The sequence below is a fragment of the Nicotiana sylvestris genome, chromosome 11, assembly GCF_000393655.2.
Source record: "Nicotiana sylvestris chromosome 11, ASM39365v2, whole genome shotgun sequence".
NCBI classification, from domain to species: Eukaryota; Viridiplantae; Streptophyta; class Magnoliopsida; order Solanales; family Solanaceae; genus Nicotiana; species Nicotiana sylvestris.
In genome coordinates, this window is record NC_091067.1 from 57,747,713 (window position 1) to 57,772,974 (window position 25,262).

Genomic DNA, 25,262 nt, shown 5'->3' on the forward strand with positions numbered 1-25,262 from the left:
CCATGGAGTGTCAAACGGGCAAAAATTGCTCATAATTGCTCATTTTATCTTTATCCGAAAACTCTTCGTATTTTCGAGCAAAGAGGGGCAGCTGTGAGCACCTAATTTTTGCCCCACATGGAAATTACTCCTAAATAGTCCAAAAATAATTTTAATGGTTTAGGAGTTTTTCTTTATTTTGATTTGTATTTAGTTGGATATTTAATATTCTAAAATCATGAAAAGTATCAAAAAATGTTTAATTCTTCGTTGCATGGAATTTTAGATTTTGTTTGCATTTAGGATTTAATCACAATTATTAATAATTGAAAATCAAAAAAAAAAAAAAGAGAAGAAGAATACATTGGTCATTTTTATATTTTTAGTTTTAGTTTTAATTTAGTAATTTATCTTTCATTAGTGTTAAGTTGATTAATTAATAAATTAGGTTTAATATTGAAAATTGACTTTAAGTTAGGATTTTAATTTCAAAGAAAAGAAACAAACAAAAAAAAGTTTATTTTTCAATTTAATCCGAACAAGGCCAATTTTTTGGCCCAATTGCCTTGTTTCCACCTCAACCCAGTTCACGGCCCAATACTCGCCTGGTCCAATGCCCATTCCCCCACATTAATACAACCCTAATCCCTCCCTCTCGTCAGACCTTCCCTCTAGACATTAGAGACAAAAAAATCAGATCCCCCCTTCCGCATGAACCTAACGCCGCTCCCTCTGATTTTTGAAGCGCTAACCAGCAACCTTCTCTAAACAAGCAACAATAGAGATCAGACCCCTTCCAACAAGACAAACTGGGTAGCTTTCCCTTCTTCTTCTCCACTCCCTTACTAGCACCAGTCGTCCTCCATTTCCCCATCATCTCCAAACACCCTCTCCAATTCTCACCAGTTTTCAGAGTAAAGAACTATGGTTTCAGACGGGAAAAAAAAAAAAAATTGCGTGGTCAACATCTGCATCAACAGTACAAATAGTTTCTCTACAGTTTCTGGGTTTGAAAAGTCGAATTAATCTGCAAATTGTTGTTGCCGGCGACTATTGCGTAGCTGAGCTCCATCCTTACTATTTTCAGCCTCTATTTGGCTTTTCCTTATTGCTTTGCTTGCTTAAGAGGTAAACGCAAAAGAACCCCTTTGTATTTAGTTATATTTAGTGATGAATAGATCTCTGTTTCTTGTTTGAAGTCATGTTTTGAACCTTTTATTTTTATTTTTATGCAAATAGAGGAAACTGGAGTTTCTTTAAGCCATATATTTTGATGATCGGTTCCTTCGAGATATAATTTAATAGTTAGTTTAGTTTCTTTTTATCTTTCCTTTTAATCTCTTGAGCATGTTTTGATTCCTGGTTGTACGGTCCTGTGACAGTGTGTGTAGTTTACTTAATTTTATAAATAGTGTTAGTGCTTCTTGTCTTACGGATGTTGTGACGAAGGTTTGGCAAAAGTTGTAAGTAACGAAGTTCGTCATGTATTCTGCTCTGTATCAAAGCTCACCTTGTGATATGGTCTTGTTTATTGTTTTGTCTTAGAAATGTTATTCATAGGCTTGTGGTATCGATAGTTTCTTTGGTGTCATGTATCATCAACTTACAGTTGGTCGTTATTGATGGTGAAACAAGAAACAAGAATCTCAAAAAAAATGTTTTGATTTTTATATAAGATTGATGATGTTGTTTCTTGTGGTATGTTTTCGATTGAACCTTACTAAGCATGTCCTATAGCGGGTGTTCTTGATAATAATCATTCTTATAATTTAAGCAAAAAACCTTCATTACATCCTTTGTTTACACGCCACTAGCTAGTAGCGGCATTTACCTCTCTTTTCCTTGTACTACTTTATGTCATCATTTTTTGTTTTTGTTTTTTTTGTTTTTACTTTATAAGGAATGCTTCTGAAATCTCTAGTGCCAATACTGTTGTGAATATGTTTAGTTCTTGTTCTGAAATGGAAGACCCTAGATTCACGGAGAGGGGTTATGTTGTTAGAGCAGAAATTGACACTTCTGCTCCATTTGAGTCTGTGAAAGAGGCTGCTACTCGATTTGGTGGAATTGGATTTTGGAAACCCACTTTTTCACAAGTCATTTGATTAAGTGCTGGAAGAGAAGCCTTGAATACACTCACTGATCAATTTTCGTTTTTTCCCTTTTTTTTTATATTTCTATAACATATGGCCTTCACAATAATCTCAAAATAGTTTAGGAAAATGATTCATGAACATCGTAGTTTACTTTAAGTGTGTAATTAAATAATCATGACTATGGGGACGGTTCTCGTGGCATAGTCGTGATACCTAATTCCCAAATTCGGGTGCATATTTCATGTCACCCGACCACAACTTCGAACAATAGTAAAATACACATATTGTAAATTGTGGATACGGTTCCTGTGACACGATTCGCAACTTGTACAAAAATAAATAGGTGTACGACAATCATGACTTATTTCAGAAATAACTCCATAAATAATTAAAAGCGGTATAAAAGGTTAAAAATGCACAATAGGTTTAAGCACATAATAAATCAGATAATGAGACCAATTATTAATAGTTGAGCGACTGTGCTAAAACCATGGAACTAGGGAGTGCCTCACACCTTCTTCTGGGTTAACAAAATTTCTTACCCGGTTTTTTGTGTTCGCAGACCAAAAAATAGAGTCAATTTCCTCGATTTGGGATTTAAAATAAACCGGTGACTTGGGACACCATAAATATCCCAAGTGGCGACTCTGAAATAAATAAAATAATTTCATCTCGAATAATGTCACTTTAATTGGAAAAACTCCTTTATATCCCCTCGGGTAAAAAGGAGGTGTGACACCAATATTTCAATTTCAACCCAAATAAGGGGAGTAATCACGACCCGCCCCTACACCAACACGTGTAGTTTCAGGTGTGGGTCTTATGACCCACCCTTCCTCGGATTTTTTAATGATACTTCCAAAATAATTTTTGAATTGATTTGCACACAAAGGTAACATAAATACAATTGTACTCACCTCAACCTCTTTCACATTGTATGAATCCTCATTAGTATTTCCAGTCACTCACAACAACAATATTTCCTTAGCTCATTTGGCATTCACAAGATTATTTATTCCTGGTACTGCAGCCGTATTTCCTATTCCACACTTTCACCTTTTTCAATTTCAAAGATCACCATCAAATATCAACATATAGAATATTTCTGTAATCATATACCTGAAAATTATTAGTAATGGAAACTTTAAACACAAAAGGTTTCTTCCCAAAGATCAAAATCATAAACAATCAATACATCATTTACTCTTGCAATACTTTTCCAGAAATGACAATGTACAATTTTAACACCTGAGTATATAAGAACTCGAATCACACTGGATATATTTGTAGAGCAAAACATTAGTTAAAATAGCCACTTATGGGCATGAATTGAGTACAAAAGCTTTTAGGAAATTCTATTTTCGAAATTATTTTTAGTCAGTTGAGTCGAGGCTCATTTCATAATCTTTATCACATCCTCTTAATTGGCACCACTAGCCACAATTATAACTTAAAATCTTGGCACGTTGGTAGCACACTATTTCCCCAATTCACTTATTTTATTTTCAAGTATCTTTATAGATTATCAACAACAAGACATTTTCAATTAATACTTTAGGTAAACATATGAGTAATTTAGAGCCTTAAGCATGTCAAGTTTTTCTCACCCAATTGGTATACTAGTTTTCATTTAAAACACGACTCAAAGCCATAATATTTCAATATGCAAACCATATTTTGAACATCTATCTTTCGACATAAGGCTCATTCGGAATAATCAAGTTTATAGGGGATAACCCGGAATATAGAAATTAGGAATTTTGAGCCAATTATACTTGAACTTACGGGAACACAATGGAATTCGATTCTAAGAGAGAAAGTTTAGCCAATGTACCTTGTCTAAGCTTTTCTTAAGTTACCACAACTCCCCAACACTTCTATCAATAACAATCTATAGAAAGATAGTGTAAATCGGTTAATAATTAGAAGGATTACCATGATGTAACTCTCTTAGGAATTTTATCAAACACCTAACATGCGAAATAGACTACAAGGCTCTATAATGGACATCCTTTCATCCCTCAACCAATTTCAACAAGAAACTACCCAAAATGGTTTATTACTCCACATACTACAACTTTGTGTCACATGCATGGCCTATTTCCAACCCCACAATATATTTGAACTTATAACCTCTTGTATGAAAGCTTAGAAGTAGGACTTACCTGAAAAGATAGTGATGTAGTGATTGACTTCCTTGATTCTTGAGGATTGTTGCAAGATTGGATGATTGGGGTGTTAGGTTTCCTCCTTCTCTCTCTAAAACGCTCTTACCTCTCTCTAAACTCACCAAAAAATCATCCCAAATAAAGCCCTAAAGGCTACTTATAAAATGGAGCCGTTTCATAAAAAAAACCAGAATTTGCACAGTCGCGGCGCATGGGGCGGCACTGTAGTGAAAAATGTGTCTAGAAACAAAATTTTGAAGTGTTCTGGAAATTTGCACAGCCGCGCCGCATGGGGCGCCCCATGGGTTGGCGCGGTAGTGTTATATTCTGCCAACTTTTGGTAATTTGGTCATAACTTCTTGTATAAGTGTCCAAATGACAAACAATTTGAAGCTTTAGAAACTAAACTCGAAGATCTTTAATTTGACAGGTTTTTCATCACATAATTCCTCATATATATATATATATAAAGCTAAAATGGTTTGAGATTTTCTTAAGTTACTATAACCCCAACACTTCTAGCAATAACAATCTATAGGAAGATAGTGTAAAACAGTTATTAATTAGAAGGATTCCTGTGATGTAACTCTCTTAGGAATTTTGTCAAATACCTAACATGTGAAATAGATTACAAGGCTCTACAATGTCGACCCTTTCTTCCCTCAACTAATTTCAACAAGAAACTACCCAAAATGTTTCATTACTCCACATACTACAACTCTGTGTCACATGCATGCCCTATTTCCAACCTCACAATATATTTGAATTCATAACCTCTTGTATGAAAGCTTAGAAGTGAGACTTACTCGGAAAGATAATTATCTAATGATTGGATTCCTTGATTCTTGAGGATTGGTGCAAGATTGGATGATTGGGGTGTTAGGTTTCCTCTTTCTCTCTCTAAAATGCTCTTACCTCTCTTCAAACTCACCAGAAAATCATCCCAAATAAAGCCCCAAAGGCTATTTATTAAAATGGGGTCATTTCATAAAAAAATAGAATTAGCACTGCTACGGCACATAGGCTAGTGCGGTAGTGAACAATGTATCTAGAAACAAAATTTTGAAGTGTTCTGGAAATTTGCACAGCCACACCGCATGGGGCGCCAAATTGGACGACGCGGTAGTGTTAAATTCTGCCAACTTTGATAATTTGGTCATAACTTCTTGTATGAGTGTCCAAATGATGAACAGATTGAAGCGTTAGAAATTAGACTCGAAGGTCTTTAATTTGATAGGTTTTTCATCCCATAAATCCTTATATATATGTGTATATGCTTGTCCAAAGTTTGGTCTTTTGCGTACTTATAAGGAACTTTAGTTTGTCATGTATTTTTCCAACTTGGCTTAAACTTATGCCCCTCCTTAGACCCCAAATCACTTATAATATAGCTTGTACACTTATTATCATATCCAATTGATATCCATCATATTAATAGTCTTTGTCTGCACACCAAAATAATGTAATTAGCGCACATCAACTTTCTTAATAGAGCTTAACTACTTCAAAAATTTTCGGGGTGCTAAAACCACCATAATAGTACCATAACCATTGGACTTCAGTAGACAAGTAATAAAGTCCATAGTTGTGCTCTCCCATAGACACTCTGCGACTGGCAGTAGTTCCAAAAGTCCTCTGGGTTGTTGTTGCTCAACCTTGTCTTGCTGACATATAAGACAAGTCTTCTATGTCATCTCGCATGCGCGACCAATAGTAGGCTGACTCAACCAAGGCCTAGTGTGATGTTGGCATGGATGACCAGCCCACATTGTGTCATGACTCTCCTTTATGATTCACCATCTAATGCTTCCAAACTTAGGCACATAGACCCGTCGAATCGTGGTAAGCAATATGTCGTCTTCTACCTAAAAACGTCTTGTCTTGTCGTGGTTGGATAACTCGATAAGCTGTTTGGCTGCTGGATCATGTTGCATGCCTTATTTTATAGCATCACGAATGCCCCAACTTGCTGAAGTGATGGCAGCAAGCTCGGCTTTCCTGCTCAAGATATCAGCTACAACATTACCTTTGCCCGGCTTATACTCCAACATATAATCAAACTCGGCCAAGAAATCCTACCACCTAGCCTGTTTTAGTGTGAGCTTCTTCTGTGTCTAAAAGTAGCTAGTAGCCACATTATCAGTCTTGACCATGAACCTCGACCTGAGCAAATAATGTCTCCAAGTACGAAGGCAATGCACAATGGCAGTCATTTCCTTCTCTTGCATTGTGTAACGCTGCTCTGTCTTATTTAATTTGCGGCTCTCAAACGCTATGGGATGCTTATCTTGCATTAGGATACCCCAAATGGCAAAGTTTGAGGCATCTGTGTGTACCTCAAATGTCTTGGCAAAGTCAGGTAACGCCAAGACTGGCTTCTCTATTATAGCTGCCTTAAGGCAAATGCCTTTTGACAATGCTCTCGTCCAAACCCATGGCTTGTTCTTCTTTAGCAACTCAATCAATGGTTCGGCCTTTACTGAGTAGCCACAGATGAATCGACGATAGTAGTTAACAAGGCCAAGGAAGAATCTCAACTCATTTACCTTTATAGGTTCCTCCCACTCCTGGATAGCACGTACCTTCGTCTCGTTCCATACGTAGTTCGCCATTGCTAATGACATGGCCCAAGAAGTACACCTTTAATTGTGCAAACTTGCATTTCTCCCTCTTGATGTACAGTTTGTTCTCCCATAAGACTTGGAAAACCTTGCTTAAGCGCTCCAAGTGCTCCTCCAAGGTGTTGCTATAGGTGACTATATCATCTAGGTAGACTACCACGAACTGATCAAGGTAGGGATGGAAAATCTTATTCATAAGGGTGCAAAATGTGGTCGATGCATTGGTTAAACCGAAGGGCATCACCAACCACTCAAAGGCTCTATATCTCGTCACATATGCTATCTTCGGCTCATCCCCTTCTACAATGCGAACCTGGTAGTTGCCTTTGAAAAGATCCACCTTGTAAAGTACTTCGCTTGCCCAAGTCTATCGAACAATTCAATAATGAGCGGGATCGGGTACTTATTCTTCAATGTGACCTCATTAAGTGCTCAATAGTCTATGCATAAGCGAAATGATTCATCCTTCTTCTTCTGGAACAATATTGGTACGCCGAAAAGTGCCTTCAATGGGCGAATGTGACCATCATCTAGCAGCTCTTTCAACTGTTTCCGAGCTCCTCTAGCTCAGCCGGTGCCATACGATATGGGGCAAATACGGGTGGTTTAGCCCCTAGCTCCAACTCAATCTCGTGATCCACCTCTCGCCTAAATGGCAAGTGCTTAGGCAACTCCTCGGGTATGACATCTTTATTTTCCTCAAGTAACTTCTTTATGCAAGGTGGCGATGTCTCTTGAAAACTACTGTCTTCCTTTAGACTTGCAATGGTTGCCACGAACGTCAGCTCCCCCTTCTTAATCCCCTTGACAACTTGCATAGCTGAGAGTTGTACTTGGATCTGTCCGTGCGGCATAGTCACTGTAGGTACCATGCAAGATCCTTTTCTCTCCATAACCAAGAGACTTTGAACGTAGGGGTCGATCATAGTATGACAATGTCTAAAGAACTTTTCCCCTAGTACGATGTCAAAGATATCCATAGCAGTTATGGTAAAGTTCGTCATACCTTTCCAAGTTTCCAATTTGACACTAACTTCAATAGCTACCCCACGAGCATTTTGTACCTCGGCTTTCATGGTCTTGACGCAAAAGTTAGTTGGAGCAAGCTTCAATTCTAGTCTCTTTCTGGTAGCCTCAGCCATGAAATTATGAGTTGCTCTAGTATCCATCATTGCACGAGCGGGCTTGTTGTTGATGGTGAGATTCACATAATGATTGCCATTTTTGCTAGGTTGGATAGCTTTCTTCGTGACAACACCACATAATCCGATCATACCCAACTATGCAGTTCCCAAAATCTCTCCTTGCGGTTGTTCTTTTGCTCACGGACCAGTGCACTGAGGCTATTGAGGTCGGGACAATTCCAGAATTCGTGCAGCCCTACGCATATATAACATCCCTTCGTCTCGGCCTGCGCCTCCTTCTCGGCCGAGAAGAACTTATTTGTCACGTCCTTAGTAGTTAACTAAGTACACGTGTGACACTTGACAACTCGCTTATGATCTTGCACAACTTGCTCATGTTCTTGCTATGCCAAGTCAGTCTTACTATACTCAAGATCACTAAGAGAATGATAGAAAGAACACAAGAGACTTGCTAAAGGAAGTTTGTATTAGAGAGAACTTGAATTGCTTGCTTGGTGAATTATAAATGGATGACCACCTTTATATATTAGTCTCCTAGGGGCTAGAGTGTAAATATTAATTGCTACACAAGTCCTTTAATATTTACAAGATAAGCGCGTTCTCTAAAATTCTCTACAAGCCTAGAATATTTCAAGGATATTCCTAGCAAATCCATAGGGATCTAGGGTCTTCCTATGGAAATGTCCATACTTCTCTAGAATCTGGTCCTCAGTATTTGTGAGATGATTCTAGAGAAGTATGGACATTTCCTTTGGAAAACCCTAGATCCCTATGGATTTGCTAGGAAAGTCATTGGAATCTTCTAGGCTTGTAGAAAGTTCTAGAGAAAGCCCTTATATTGTAAATATTAAGGACTTGTGTGTCACAACCCAAACTGATGGGTCATGATGAGTGCCTAAGTCATTGAACACCCTTAAGCATGCGTCTAACATATAAACATAAATAACATCTGTTGAACCATGAGAATAGCATACATGAGGAAACATGTCCAAAAGACACACACACACATATATATATACACACGTGCGAGATACATAGGGTAAGGCAACAAGGCTACTATAGAAAACTACATATAAGAAATTGGAACCGACAAGGCCACATACTACCCAACTATACATGACTATCTATAGACCTCTAACAGAATATACAACTGTACAAGGACGGGATTGGGCCCTATCATACTCATATATGTATACAAACATATCGTACCAAAATCCAAAGTAGCTCCGGATCAAATGGAGCATACCCACTCTCGTTAATCAAGGATCTTAAGAATGGGGACCGTAAGCTTGTCTACCTACACCTGCGGGCATGAAACGTAGTCCCCGAGAATAGGGCGTCAGTGCGAATAATGTACCAAGTATGTAAGGCATGAAAATCAGTACATAAATGACATAGATGAAACATGTAATAAACAATTTCGCATGTAAGTCTAAATATCATTGTAAATCCTGAAACATTTATAATGTCGTGCATGTGCGTATAAATGTCATGTCATGCATAGGTATAGGTGTTCGTAACATCATCAAGCCTCTGAGGGCATCCCATCATATCATCTAGGCCATTATGGGCAAAATCATCAACATATACCAGCTGATCAGGTGGTACTGCATATATAACGCCGTAACATTTTCCCATATCCCATATATATATAATATACGCGTATATAACGTCATCTGGTCATGGGTCAATGTACATGTATAAGTGAATGAAATGCATAAGAAATACATTAATAAGATTTTCTCGGAATGTTATGAGATTATTATACCTTTCGGATAACTTTATCAACTACGTATTTTTCTGAGACCCATGAACAGAAGATATAATGATAAATCACATGGGAGATCAAGAATATAAGCATCCTTAGTAATTCTATGAATAGAGTTATTTATGAAAGTTGTGCATTTGCTCGTTTCATTTGTATCGTATGGGTCATGTCAAAAAGAAAGAAGGGATTAGCCTTAACATACCTGAACCGATTCTCTTGACAATACCTCTAACAAATATTAATTGCGACGAAACACGTTACGACAAAATTGGAGTAGGGAAAAATCCATATGATATTCTTGAGAAAGATTGCACCGTACTCCTTTATAATTGCAAAATCTCACGTTTTGAATTGTCAAAAAAACCTATGAAATATTACGTCTCGACTTGTTGAAGAATCTATGGAATCTCATGTTGCTTTGATGAAGTTATCTTGCTGATAATATAACATATCGTTAGGAACATGAATTCTTATCGCACGATCTTAGATAAGAAGAGAGGATTTTCCTGTATGTCTTTTAGCCTCTTGTCTATAAGTGATAAACAAGACTCTATTAGATACGGTCTATAGACTACCTAGGACAGAACTGCTCTGCTACCACTTTGTCATGCCCCAAACCCGGGAAGGCGTGGTTGGCACCCGGTGCCATTATACCCTGAGCAAACCACTCTGTTACTCATTTTTTTCCTTTTTAACTATCACGGGCCAACATGGCCACAACTCGTAATGTATAAAAATAAGTGGAAACAGAGTGTATTAATAAACCATCTTTCTTAAAACATGAATACATATGGGCCGACAAGGCTTCTGACGTCCTTTTGTTGGGGACGCTGCATTCATCCCTGCAGGTGTAGACAATCAATTTAACGAGCCCTTATAGTAGACGAGGTCAGCATTCAACGAAGAATTGGTAAGACTGCACCTCATTCGAAGTGCTTCCGAGTCTATAAGACATCGTGTCAGAGTTTTGCTACAGATTTATGGGTAGGTCGGTACCCTTTCCCATTTGATGTCAAATAATCTTAGAAGCTTTGTAGACAAAGTTTCATTTTGTACAGTATGTCAGAGGCCTTAACGGCCCATATGTATTCATATTTTAAGAAAGATGGTTCATTGATATAGTGTTTTCCCACTTATTATTATACATTGCGAGTTGTGGCAATGTTGGCCCATGAAAGTTAAGAAAGAAAAAGATGAGTTACAGAGTGGTTAGCTCGGGCCAGTACGACACCGGGTGCCAGCCACGCCTCCCCAGGTTTGGGGCGTGACATTGAGTAACAATTAATATTTACACTCTAGCCCCTAGGAGACTAGTATATAAAGGGGATCATCCATTTGTAATTCACCAAGCAAAACAATTCAAGTTCTCTCTAATACAAAGTTTTCTTTAGCAAGTCTCTTGTGTTCTTTCTAACATTCTCTTAGCATTCTTGAGTATAGTAAGGCTGACTTGGTATAGCAAGAACATGAGCAAGTTATGCAAGATCATGAGCGAGTTGTCAAGTGCCACACGTGTACTTAGTTAAATACTAAGTACGTGACAAAGAGCTGAATAAATTACAAACTTACGAGAACGGTTCCATGATTCAGAAAGAGATGGAGCTATGGCCAGGATAATATCCTGGCAGCAATTATGACAAACCTCTCCATCCATCTACAGTCACTGTCATCATCCACGCTGGTGAAAAGGGCATGGTGACCTTGTTTGATGAAATTTATTACTCCCCCACAAAAGATTTTTGGGGACTAGAGATACATCATGTGTGCCAAGGTTGGGATTTTCCTAGTCTCCATGCACAATTGGCATAGGAAAGTCATAGTTCGTCATATAGATGGGCCTACTTGTGCCAAGCAAACCTGGTACTAGTGGCTGAACTCCAAAATTATGGGGTCAAACCCTTCACTCGTCCCAAGACAAACGGACCCAAAGTAAAAGGATACGTATAGACATACGTAAAACCTTTCTTTGTGAAGTTGACCCGCTCTATCATAACCGGAGAAAAGATGTTAAGATTTGGACAGTTGCAGTCCTCCTTCACAGCAAGAGTACTAGAAGGGCAAATAGATGAAGTGTACCTGCTAGTGGCCCAAGTCTGTAGGGACGCGGATGAAAACTTCTCTTGGAACTCATTGGTAATGGTCAGGTGTTTGGGTATGATGGTACTTATCGTGGGAGGCTCGGAATCAACGTTGACCTCTTTGTCTTTGTTTCTATTTGGGCCTCCACCGAGGAGAAGACTAGAGTTTCGAAAAGATTCAGTAGAAGAAGTTATGGTAGTAAAAATGTAGTGAAGTTTTTTAGAGAAAGTCAGAAAGATGGAAGTTTCTAAGAAGGAAGAGGCTAAGTGGAGAAAAGATGTTGAACTTATGAAGATTTTGGAAGTGAAAGAGGTAAAATAATAAAAATAAGTAAAGGTATAGACGACAAAAATCGTGATCATGACTACCTTGAGAACCAGCAAAAATATTATTGAATTGTGGGGCAACACGTATTCGGGGTATTAAATGCGAGAAGACGTGCGCCCTTTCAAGCATCAGATACTGTTCAGGAGATTTCCTGCCAAGAAATGAATCTTCACCAACTTCCTAGTGACACAAAGATATGTCACTAAAAAGTAGGTGGATTGTCTGTATAGGATAAAATTGGTCCGTAATAAATGGTCTAATGCTAGCATGTCACGTGGAATTGAAGAGAGGTAAAATGCGAGTCAAGTAACTACCAGTACTAGGAAAAACATCTGCAGTTGGTATCGATAAACCCCGAAGAGAGTCTGATCAACGAGAGTAGTTTGAATGTTTGCCATCGGATAACATTCAATAAAGAATATTCTCTATCATAAAATAGGCAGTCGTTGCAGAGAATATTTGTATTCATGGTCTGCCATTATATATTCATCAATGACTCCTTTATTATCATTTAAGTGGTGCTTGATCCTAGGAACTTATTTCCCTAAGTATAACTATAAATAGCAGGGTCAATAGCCATTGTCAGACAGGAAATTCTTAGCAAAACTTATGATGTATTCTACTTTCACTCTCAATTAAAACAACTTTATTTGCTCTTTTATATTGTTCTCATTTCTATCCTCGGAGACGCTGTTCTCGGATCCAGGCTTGTCATTTTTCTTCAATCTTAATCGCTAAGTCTTACTTTTAATCTTATTTATTTACCATTTTTGGATCAAATCAATTCATTTGTGTATAAACAATATAACAAATTCAAATGTACTGTTTTACGGGTAAACCTGCATATTTTTGAGTTGTGACAAAACTTACATAGAGCCCGTTTGGATTAGCTGACTTGAAGTAGCTGATAAGCATTAGATGCTGAAACTGATTTAATAAATAAGCAGTTATGTATTGGGTATAAGTGCTGAAATTGATAATAAGTTGGTGCAGTAGTAAATTAAAAAAATTGCTGATAAGCTCTTTTTCTGTTAAAATGACTTAAATAACCTTAGAATTGTTTACACTTATAAGAACTTAATTTCTTCAAAATTTTAGATTCAAGATCGAATCAAATACAAAGTATTCTATTTAGCATTTTATTTTAAATACAACTATGCTTAGATATGATAATTTTTATGATAAATATAATTTATTTTATGATAAGCATATAATCATAAGTTATAATAATTAATAAATTGAAAAAAGTTTCTCAGTAAAAAATAAACCTAAATTGGACAAAATATTTGAGGAGAAACAAATACTCTCTTCATCTCCACAACAGTTAGAAAGCAATACACCAAAAATTTGATATGTCCTCATTTATTACAAACAGTTCAAAGATTAATACACAATCACATGGATATAAATATGCAAAGGAATAGAGAATTTGCTTATCATAAATAGTCAATCAGAAGAGAAGGGGGGCTAGATTGGTGAGTATCGATGTAGATGTTCTGTTCTAAAAAGGAATATTTTAATAATAAAATAGTAAAACACCTGATCAAACTTAAAGTGCTTATAAGCTAAAAATTCATAAGCTGGGGTGAGCTTTTGGCTTATTTTTGACTTATAAGCACTTTTAACTTTACCAAATGCGTAGATAAAATAAAAAGTGCTTATAAGCTAGTTTGACCAGTTTATAGGCTTAGCCAAACACCCTTGTAGTCTTTTTTTTGAGCAAACAGGAAATATATATATATATATATATATTAATACTTAAGGAGGGTTAAATACATTGTTCCCATATTTGGTGTCTCGAAGGACACTTTCATTACCTAGGCATGCCAAAGTGTTGCAAGCATTATAAGAGAGTAGCTTAACAAAAATACATTGTTCTAATAAGTCCTTTTCCACAAAACATTTAACATAAGAGGGAGCTTCAACAAAAATCTACATGCCTTCACGTTCTTCCTTTGCCTTTTTTGCCATGTGATGAGCAGCATTATTCCCTTGCCTGAATGTGTGCCAGAGGATTATCTCCTTCTGCTGGTGCATTAACCACCTGTATTCATTAACAATATCATCATAAAGCATATTTCCTTGAAGGATCGTTTGTATAGCCTCCACAGAATCTGATTCTATTGCAAGCGGGTATAGTCTCCATTTTTTAGCCATTTTGAGCCCTTCTAGTAGAGCTTTCAACTCTGCTTCTAGTGATCCACTTGCATATGAAGATTTTCCAAACCCCACAATCCAGTATCCTTTAGTATCTCTAAAAGTGCCTCCCAAACCACATTTTTGCGTAACATTGTTATAGCTAGCATCTATGTTCAGCTTAGTCCACCCTTTTGGTGGCTTGTGCCGTGCAATATTAATAAGAATTTTAGGAGTGAAGATGCTTTTTTCAGTGAGGAGTTTATATTTAGTAGCCTTTTAATGATAAAGTCACCATTGATTGGGGAAATGGTGTTCTTATGATTGTTATTGTTCCTATTTTTCAATGTATACCAAATAATGAACGGGAAGAGAAGGTCCCAATTTATGATATTATTCGTAATTGGGTAGTTAAAAATCTTCAGTTGGATGCCAGTGATCACCTGAAACTTTGTAGTAGTGATGCCACCCAACCCTTTCCCAAAAGGGCTTGATTGCCTTACAGCTAAAGAAAATGTGAATAATAGATTCTTCCTCGTTATTTCTACATACCGGACACATTGGATCTAAGTTCAAACCAATTCTCGCCAGGTATTGTCTACAAGGAATCCTGTTATGGAGACATTGCCACAAAAGGTATTTTATTTTATTGGGACAATTTAGCTTCCAAATTCATTGGAAATCCAGATAGTTGATTTTTGAAGACTCAAGTAAATTAAATCAAGTTTTAGTTGTGAAAAGGCCTTTGGTAGTTAGTGACCATATAGGGATGTCACTCCTTGGGTCTTTTCCCCGAATTCTCACCTTTTTAATAATGTCCTTAATGTGATTTGGGATATCAATAGAAAGATTATCAAGTTCCCAATTTTTCCCATTTAGTAAGTCCTTTAATTTTATGGTTTGTTCACTTTTTTGAAGAGGGCCTTCCACAGTAGCTCTAAGATTTCCTACTCCAGAGATCCAATTAGTTTCCTAAATATTCATGTTTGAGAGGATGTGGGGTGACCAAGTGATTCTTTTAGAGCATAACGCCCAACCCTTTTTGATGCTTCTCCAAAAAAAAAGAGTTTTTATTAATAGCATTATTTGAAGCATAGGTGGAGATTATAAGAGTAACCCAAGGAGAGGTGGGATTTGTGAGCAATCTCCAAACCATACTAGCCAAAGTACATAGGTTCTTTGAAGTGGCACTATGTATTCCTAGACCACCATTAGATTTTGCTCGGCAAATGGTAGACCAATTAATAAGGTGCATTTTTTTCTTCTCATTGGTGGACCCCCAGATGAAATCCCTTTGCACCTTGTCAATTTTATTGAGAATCTTTTTTGGTAGTAAGGTATATTGCATATAGTGGTTTGGAATTGAATTTAAACAAGAGTGTGCCAGCGTAGTTCTGCCAGCTATATTAATGAAATTCATTTTTCAAGTAGCTAGATGGGATCTCATCTTATCAATTATGAATTGGTAGTCACTTGGCCTAGGGGAGTTATTTAATATTGGGAATCCTAGGTAGGTGCCAAAATACTCACTTTTCCTAATACCTAGTATGTTAGTTATATCTTTTATGTCGGATTCAGGACAATTTTTTGAAAACAAAATTTTAGATTTCGAGAGATTAATTTTTTGCCCAGAAATTTTACAAAAATAGTTAAGACCTTCTTTGATAGAGTTACACGACTTCTTATTGGCTTTAGCCATAAAAGTGAGATCGTCCGCAAAGAACAAGTGGGAAAAAATTGGACTCTTCCTTCCAGTGGTTATAGGATCCCATTTCCTTAAGTCTACTTGATAATGAATATATCATGAAAGCATTTCCAGACAAAGTATGAAGATATATGGAGAAATGGGGTCCCCTTGTCTAATTCCCCTAGTTGGCTCAAAAGAGTTTGTGACAGAGCCATTTACTAGGACAAATATCGAGCTAGTTGTAATACAATTTAACAGAAGTTTTTAGAACTTGGGAGGAAATTTAAAGTATTGAAGGGTATAGTGTATGAAAGACCATTCAATACGATCAAAAGCTTTTTCCAAATCGATTTTGAGGATCATTTGACCTTGTTTTCTCTTTAATCTCTTTAAGTTTAAAACTATATCTTGGATAATAACAGCATTATCGGAAGCTCTTCTATTCTTCACAAAGCTAGCTTGGAAGGGACTAATTAGGTTATTTAGAAAAGGTTTTAGTCTATTAGCTAGTATACAACAACAACAACAACAACGCCCCAGTGTAGTCCCACAAGTGGGGTCTGGGGAGGGTAATATGTACGCAGACCTTACCCCTACCCCGAAGGGTAGAGAGGCTGTTTCCAGGAGACCCTCGGCTCAAAAAAGCAATAGGAGATGATATATTAGTACCATAAAAATGCGTAATAAAAATAACAACAATATATAAGAGATATGAAATATGAAATACAGGATACGAAATACTAAATACGAAATAGATGGCTGGTATAGTACCACTAGAAGGTAAAGCCCTGCATCAATAGATGACCAATGACATTCCTAGTCTAACTCCTAACTAGATAGTCTCCCTCTATTGTGCTGTAGAAATATTCACACTCTCCCCTAACCTACAACCTTAGTGCTCGACCTCCATAATTCCCTATCAAGGGCCATGTCCTCAGTAATCCTAAGTCGCGCCATGTCCTGTCTGATCACCTCTCCCCAATACTTCTTAGGTCTCCCTCTACCTCTCCGCGTGCCCACTACAGCCAGTCGCTCACACCTCCTCACCGGTGCATCAGTGCTCCTCCTCTGAATGTGCCCGAACCATCTGAGTCTTACTTCCCGCATCTTGTCCTCCATGGGGGCCACACCCACCTTCTCTCGAATATCTTCATTCCTAATCTTATCCATCCTTGTATGCCCGCACATCCACCTCAACATCCTCATCTCTGCTACTTTCATCTTCTGGGTGTGTGAGTTCTTTACCGGCCAACATTCAGTTCCATACAACATGGCAGGCCTAACCACTGCTCTATAAAACTTACCTTTTAGTAACGGTGGCACTTTCTTGTCACACAAGACTCCCGACGCTAACCTCCACTTCATCCACCCCACCCCTATACGGTGTGTGACATCCTCGTCAATCTCCCCGATCCCCTGAATAACCGATCCAAGGTACTTGAAACTACCTTTCTTGGGAATGACTTGAGAGTCAAGCCTCACTTCAACTCCCGCTTCCGTCGGCTCAACTCCAAATTTGCACTCGAGGTATTCCGTCTTCGTCCTACTCAACTTGAAACCTTTAGACTCAAGAGCATGTCTCCAAATCTCTAGCCTCTCGTTGACGCCGCCTCTTGTCTCGTCAATTAGAATAATGTCATCAGCAAATAGCATGCACCATGGAACCTCCCCTTGAATATGATGAGTCAGTGCATCCATCACCAGGGCAAATAGGAATGGGCTGAGCGCAGACCCTTGGTGCAACCCCGTAATAACTGGAAAGTTGTTCAGAGTCGCCTCCTACTGTCCTAACCCGAGTCTTAGCTCCATCATACATGTCTTTAATCACCCTAATATAGTTACTCGGGACCCCTTTATCCTCTAAGCAGCTCCATAAGACCTTCCTAGGAACCTTATCGTACGCTTTCTCCAGATCAATAAACACCATGTGGAGATCCTTCTTCTTATCTCTGTACTGTTCCACCATCCTCCTAATAAGGTGGATAGCTTCTGTGGTAGATCGTCCCGGCATGAACCCGAACTGGTTGTCTGAAATAGACACCGTCCTTCGCACTCTCATTTCTACCACTCTCTCCCAAACTTTCATGGTATGACTTAGTAATTTGATGCCCCTATAGTTGTTACAGCTCTGGACATCACCTTTGTTCTTATACAACGGGACCATTGTACTCCACCTCCACTCTTCAGGCATTCTATTAGTCTTGAATATAACACTAAACAATGCAGTAAGCCATTCCAAGCCTGCTCTACTAGCCATTCCAAGTCTATTAGCTAGTATCTTTGTGATTATTTTGTATAACATATTACACAAACCAATTGGTCTAAAATTCCTAATGTTGTTTGCATTAGGTATTTTGGGTATTAGACAAAGGTAGGTAGTATTAATAATGGGAGGGATTGCTTGGCTGTCGAATATGTCTGTACAAAGTTTCACAACTGAAGGACCTATGATACTCCAATATTTTTGATAAAAAAAAAAGGGTGAAGTCCATCCGGTCCCAGGGCTTTAAAAGGCTTGAAAGAAAAGATAGCCCTTTTGATTTCAATTTCTTGCAAGGGTCTATCCAGTGCACTAATGTCAACTTGGCTAATATTTGAACTAGGGTTTAGGGGGTTTCTCCTACTGGTCATTGCATGGGAAGAGGTAAAAGTGTACTTAAAATAATTATTGACATATGACATAATAAGAAGTGGATCAAGTAAACTTGACCAAGTAAACTTGCACCCCTTGAATCCAAGATCAACTAGATTGCAGCTATTAATCTTGGACCAAGGGAATTTTGCCCATGAACCTTTTATAGGCCTACCACCAAACTTATCATTAGCAGTAAACACATCATTAAAATCTCCTCCCACCATCCAAGGACCTATATGGTTTCTACTAATTTTTTCTAGGTTATCCCACATAGCATTTCTATTATATAAATCAGTGCTAGCATAAATAGTACTAAAGAGCCACTATTTACGTATAGGTAATACCTCAATCATTGCATGGATTTCCTGATTTCTACGAACGAAATTTTGGACAGTCACCACCTCATGGTTGTATAGCAGCACAATTCCTCCAATTTGGCCATCGGATGGAACTTCTATCATTTCTGTGAAGCCAAAGTTATTGAGCAATTCAACATGGCTTCCCATTCTTGTTTCCAATAAAGCCACCATGCAAGGTCTATGAGTGTCGACCATCTCTCTGAAATTCCTCCTAAAGTTTTCATTATTGCCACTTCTTATATTCCAAATAATGACATTTGTTGGACGATTCATGGAGACATTAAGGTTTTGGTTTGGTGGTTCCCCATTTTTCCTCACAGTCCATAGAATAGGGTTCCTTCTCAAAGCTGGTACTAATATCATGGCCATGTTCCCCACAGTTGGATCCTGGGGTGACCTGATGTCCATCGAGCATTTGTACAATGCTAATGGGCAGTTGAGTACGTGCCTCTTCTCTTGCATCTCCGTAAAGAGAAATACCTTTATCCCGTCTAGGCTTGAGAACTCTAGGATTCGTTCTAAGATTATATTGAGAGGTTCCTCCTCCTCCATTTCTGCCTCTACTGGTTCTAGGTTTTGGACTTGTTGCTGGGGTGGTGATGGGGTGGTTGAGGAATGTTTTGCTCCTGGACTGGTGAAGGATTCTCCCAAGGAATGAACATAGGGTTGAATTGAGTTAGTGTCTCTGTAGGAAAGAATGGCATGTCCAGAAGAGCATTGTGAGGGTATATGGGGTTGAAGTGAGGGGGTAAATTCCAGTGATTTGTCATTGCATGCACTAGTTGAGGGTTTACTGAGGGAGCTAGGGGTTGTAGGATATTGTTTAGCCAAACTTGGTTGAGGTAGTTGGTCATGGCTAGTCTCATGCCCTCCGCTAATAGTTGAGCCAAATACTAGGTGTTGTGAAGAATCACAATTGAGTCCTGGCCGTTGATTTGTAGATTGAATGATACTGCATGTCCCATTAATCCCATTTCCATCCACGATACTGGTTGATAGTCCTGCGCTTGTGGTAGTTGGACGTAAATTATATGTGGATTTTCTACTTGTGGAGGAAAGGGTAGAAGGTTTTCCATGGCAATTGCTCTGTGTTGCCTTAGGATCTGTATCAATCTGGGACGTCTCCTTATGGTTGAAGGAATTCTGGGCATTTTGAGGAGGGATAGGAATACCTAACGTTTCTAACTTAGGTGTGTGAGAGGGGCTAGGGAAAGCTTGAGAAGGATTGGGTGGTAGGCTAATGATTTGGTGTTCCGCTTTCATGGATTTTGGTTGCCCAATGCCATGGTTTATAGGTATTTCCTCTATAGGAGTAGTATCCATTGCTTGGTTATTTTGGTTGGACAAATGTAAGCATTGACCATCTTTATTTGCCATTTGGATTACATGCTCAGGGAGGGAGAGATTATGAGATCCTAAAGGAAGATTTTTGTCCGGATTTTTGGTTAAAATAGTATAATTACCAATAGGTTTTATTTTATTAGTAGGGAGGGTAGTGGGTGTATTATTAGTAGAAGGGTAAGTCATTTCCCCTTAATTCTTGCATAGGGCCATTTTCCCTTCTTTTTTTTTTTTTTGAGTTAGACACATTAATATCCAACATGACACAATTCTTGTTTGTGTTGGACATTTGTTCTTTTGCATGGGTAGTACTAGGATTATTAAGAAAATTCTTATTATTTTGGATGGTTTCATTAGTGGTTTCCTCTAAAACCGTGTGCTCATTTTCTAGGATATTAAAATTATTTTTAATTAGTAGGGAAGTGGTGGTTTTGGCCATGGTTGCCGGATTTCTCACCATGGAGTTGACAGTATTAGTTTTATCAACCTTTATATCCATTAAAGTAGGGGAGTCCTTTAAATCCTTTGATTCGTAATGTAAGTATTTAGTATCAAGATACTTACCAATGCTAGCATTGAACATCTTAACGGGGATATCTGGACCTTTAGAGTTGTTGATTGGCTTTGTGGTATTTTGATGAATGTTCCTTTGTGCTAGCCTTTTTCCCATACTAAACGAGACTGTTTTCCACTCCTCTTCTTTTTTTTCCATCATTGAGTTAGTTGCATGTTCTTCAGTTCCTGCTTCAATAGCCATGGCATCTAATTTGATAAAGGTGCATTGATTTTTTTTGTGTCCCAGCCTACCACAATTTGTGCATAGGAAATTATCTCCTTCGTAGTGGATGTGTTGTTTGTGTTGTCCCACATATAGAAATGGTTGGACTGGGATTTCTCAGGGAAGTTCAACATATAGCCTTGCATATCTTCCCCTTAGTATAGTTGAGGTACAAACATCCACCTTTAGTAAACGACCAATTGCATTGCCAATTTTTTGTAGTATTTTTCCATCGTAAAATTCCGTAGGCAGTTGTGGGAGTCTAATCCAAACAGCCGTTGTTGTCAACCTCTCTTTGGAAGCTACAAAATTTGGTTTCCATTTTGTAATGGAGAGGAAGTGTCCGTTAATAAACCAAGGGCCTTGTTGAATAGCTTTTTCCATATTGTCCTTTTTTTTGAACTTCATTATAAAGAGTCCTCTCCTAGATCAATCATTTGGAAATCTTCCGTTGGCCTCCATAGGTCTTGGATTTTCTTTTGCAAATAGTGGTGCACCATGCGTTTGCCCACTAATTTCACTATAATGCATACTTCCAAGGTGTATTGGGAAAAATTGAGTTTACATATTAAAGTGATTGGAAGATGATGTGTCATGACACGTAGACTGGTCAAAGAATTATGATTGGCAAAGAGGCACGAGTTGCAACAGATATGAGCAGAGGCATAAGAGGAGGCATGAGCGGATACTCAAAAGATTCAACGCTCGTACCTATTTAAGTCCAAGAATCAAGGAGAATGAATCTGACAGCACAAGAGAGTACAGATGCAGTATTTAATGAGCATTAAATACTAAAAAACGTTAGAGAATTTGTATTAAAATACAATGATTATATAACGTAGCATTTAATGTCTTTAATTGTCTATAATGGCCTTGTTATGACAAAGGCAAAATGCATATTTTCAAGATAGCTATAAAAGGGAAAGGTTCGGTCAATTGTAAGAGAAGAACTATTTGAATACATCGATTTACTTTATATCCTTCTAATTATCTTATTGCTAGCCAAATTACTTTCTCTTATACATTTTTTGATTATCAGTAACCCGAGTTCTTCTAAATTAAAGCTTTGACCGAAATTCCACTTTTTGGTTAAATAAATTGGTTCTGTTACCGGGAATCTGATAATCTATTCTTTTTTAGTTTAACTTTCCTTGTTGCATCAACCATGTCGAACAATAATGACAACATTCAAGGAAACCAAGGAAACCAACAACTTCAGGGAAATCTATAGGATAATCACACCTCGGACCCTTCTCCACAAAGCTCTCCTCGGCGGTCTCAAGAAGGCACTCTTGATGGATCTCATGCAAATGGAAACGCTCAATTTGAAAATGTTCAAGCTATCGATGAAGCTTTGCAAGAACTAATTACTGAACAGGTCAATAAAGCTCTTGAGACTTTTACTAGCCAGTTACCAGCTACACCACCCACACCCACTCCAAATAACAAAACTTTGGAGAACCCTCGTTCTGGGCTTGTTAATTCAGGTAGTGGTGAAACCCCCAGCGAATCACAAGAGGGAGTACCAGGTAACTTAGTCAATTCTGATTTACAAAATTTAGTACTAACATTGCAGAAATAGCTCAAGGAGCAAAGCGACCGCATAGAGCAAATACCCGAGGTGTCGCCCGTAATCAAAGGGATAGATATGAATAAATATTCGCAACAACCCTGGAAGCCAAGTGCTGCCCCCCTCCCAATTCCAAAGAAATTCAAAATGCCCGATATTCCAAAATACGATGGAACAATTGATCCATGAGACCACGTGACTACATTCACAACAGGTGTAAAAGGTGACGACTTGACCAAATAGGAGATCGAATCAGTATTGGTCAAGAAATTCGGTGAAACACTCACTAAGGGTGCATTAACATGGTATTCTCTTTTACCCGAAGATTCTATAAATTCTTTTGCTGAGCTTGCATATTCTTTCATCAAAGCACACTCGGGAGCTCAAATCGAAAAAAGAATGGAAGATATTTTCAAAATCAAGCAAGGGGACTCAGAATTGCTTAGAGAGTTCGTGGACAGATTCCAACATGAAAGAATGACATTACCGCATGTACCTGACAATTGGGCAGCTATAGCTTTCACAAGTAATTTGAATGAAAAAAGCTCAGAAGCTACAAGGTGACTCAAGGAAAGTCTTCGTGAATTCCCAGCTATAACATGGAATGATGTTTATAATAGGTATAGCGCGAAGCTGAGGATAGAGGAAGATATTTGATAATAGGCTATATAGTTGTTATTTACACCATAATTGTCCATGCTTTGTTATTGTTTTATAATGTAAGTTGCCAATAAAATGCTTTAATTAATGCTATTTGGTTTCGCAGGGAATATAAGATGCGAGGAAGCAACATGAAGTGTTTAGAGGCAATAACGTGAAGAAAACACCCACTCAAGAAGTACCCAAACACAAAAGAGCAAAAAGAGAAGGAACGCAGAGACAAAAAGGCCCAGCATACTCACCACAGTTTCCACCGCAGTCCACGCCGCGGTTGGAGTCAGTGTTCTCCGCGGTCAGCGCCGTGGTTGACGCCACGGTCGCAGCGGCATGTTCACAGTCTAGAAATTTAAGGGGCCAAAGTGTCAATTCGGGAAAGCTTTTGTAAAACCCTTATAAGATGTAGGAAACTCGCCCAAGAGAAGAGGGGGGGCTTATTTTGGAGATTACTTTTGCAAGAAGACAAGTGTGAGAGATCACCCAAAACATCATAGTTCTTATTCTCTTCTATTTTTCTGGCAATTTTCCATTATGAATATTTTCATAGTTTATTCTTACATTGTCATGAGTAGTTAAATACTTTAATCTAAGGTTTTGGTGAAACCTGTTGGAAATGACTTGGTTGTGATAGTAATATAGTTTGAATTGGTTGTTAATCTCTATTTGTTCATCTACGTTTTGATTGTGGTTAGTTGAAAGGGCCCTCAATATCCGTTCCTATTTATTATGTATCTTCATGAGAGAGAGTGCATGTTTAGGTAGTTGTTTGAACAACATCACTCCCAGAGTATAGACGAGAGTCATAACCGAGGGTTTAGAGGTTGGATTAGAGATAACGATACCTCGGGTGCAATCTAAAAGAACGGTAATGTGAATCTAGCTAGCGTAGCTTGAGAGAGTGCGTCTAGTAAATTATCATAATTGCTTGAGAGAGATTTATGATAGCTGGAGAGTTCTTGATTGATAGAGACAACTAAAGCATTTCTATAAGAAACATACAACCAAGGAAATCACCAACGGGGGAAACCATTACCTTAGACCTTATTCCAACTGTTTACACATCAAACATAGTTAATTTTCAGCTGTTAATTATTTTCAGTTTTTAGTTGTTAGAAATATCATCAATTTTTAATTACAAAGTTTGGGGAAATTGATTCTGTGAATTTAGTAAATCCGACAAAAGTAATTGATATGTTAATTCTCTGTGGTTCGACTCTGGGCAGAATTACTCAGATTATATTCGCTACGTCCGTGTGTGTCCTTGTATAAGGCATAGTTTGGCGTTATCAATATTATCTCATGGTCTCTAAAGGAAGAAAAGGTAAGTTCGAGACGGGCAGAAATCGAAAAAAGGTCTGGTAAAAATAGGTACGAATCATACATGGGACCAGCGGGAAAAGACTCACGGTCAAAATAGGACAATCAAAGGTACGATCACAGGTCGAGGAATAGAGAGTCGGGCTCGTCATCAAGATTTGGGAATGATCGAAACACGCGTGAGTCATGAGATGATGATAGAAACTTGAAGGCGAGGTTTGGCAGTTATAATTTCAATATGAGCACTTCCGAACTCGTAGCTGTTTTGAGAAGCATAGGTGACAAGGTACGATGGCCAAAAGAGATGAGATCGAATCCAAACAGGTGCAATCCTGATCATTGGTGCGAATTTCACAACGATCACGGGCATAAAACGGCGGACTGTAGGTTTTTACAAAGTGAAGTTGATCATTTATTAAAACAGGGTTATCTCACCAAGTTATTCAGTGAGAAAGGTAAGCAAGCATACATGAAGAATAGGTAGGAGGCCCCTAAACCACCTTCTCCCAAAAGGACTGTCAACGTTATAAGTGGAGGTGAAGACATCAATGGTGTGACGTACACAACATCCAATAAAATTTCCAAAGTCACAATTACCC

At 38.1% G+C, this 25,262-nt stretch overlaps 1 long non-coding RNA gene across 1 annotated transcript; it reads left to right on the forward strand.

Moving 5' to 3' along the window:
- The first annotated feature begins 645 nt into the window (after window positions 1-645).
- LOC104214210 (uncharacterized) lies at window positions 646-24,004 on the forward strand. Its single transcript, XR_011403645.1, has 2 exons — window positions 646-1,107; window positions 23,456-24,004. It is a non-coding gene; the product is annotated as an uncharacterized lncRNA (long non-coding RNA).
- Window positions 24,005-25,262: the final 1,258 nt, after the last annotated feature.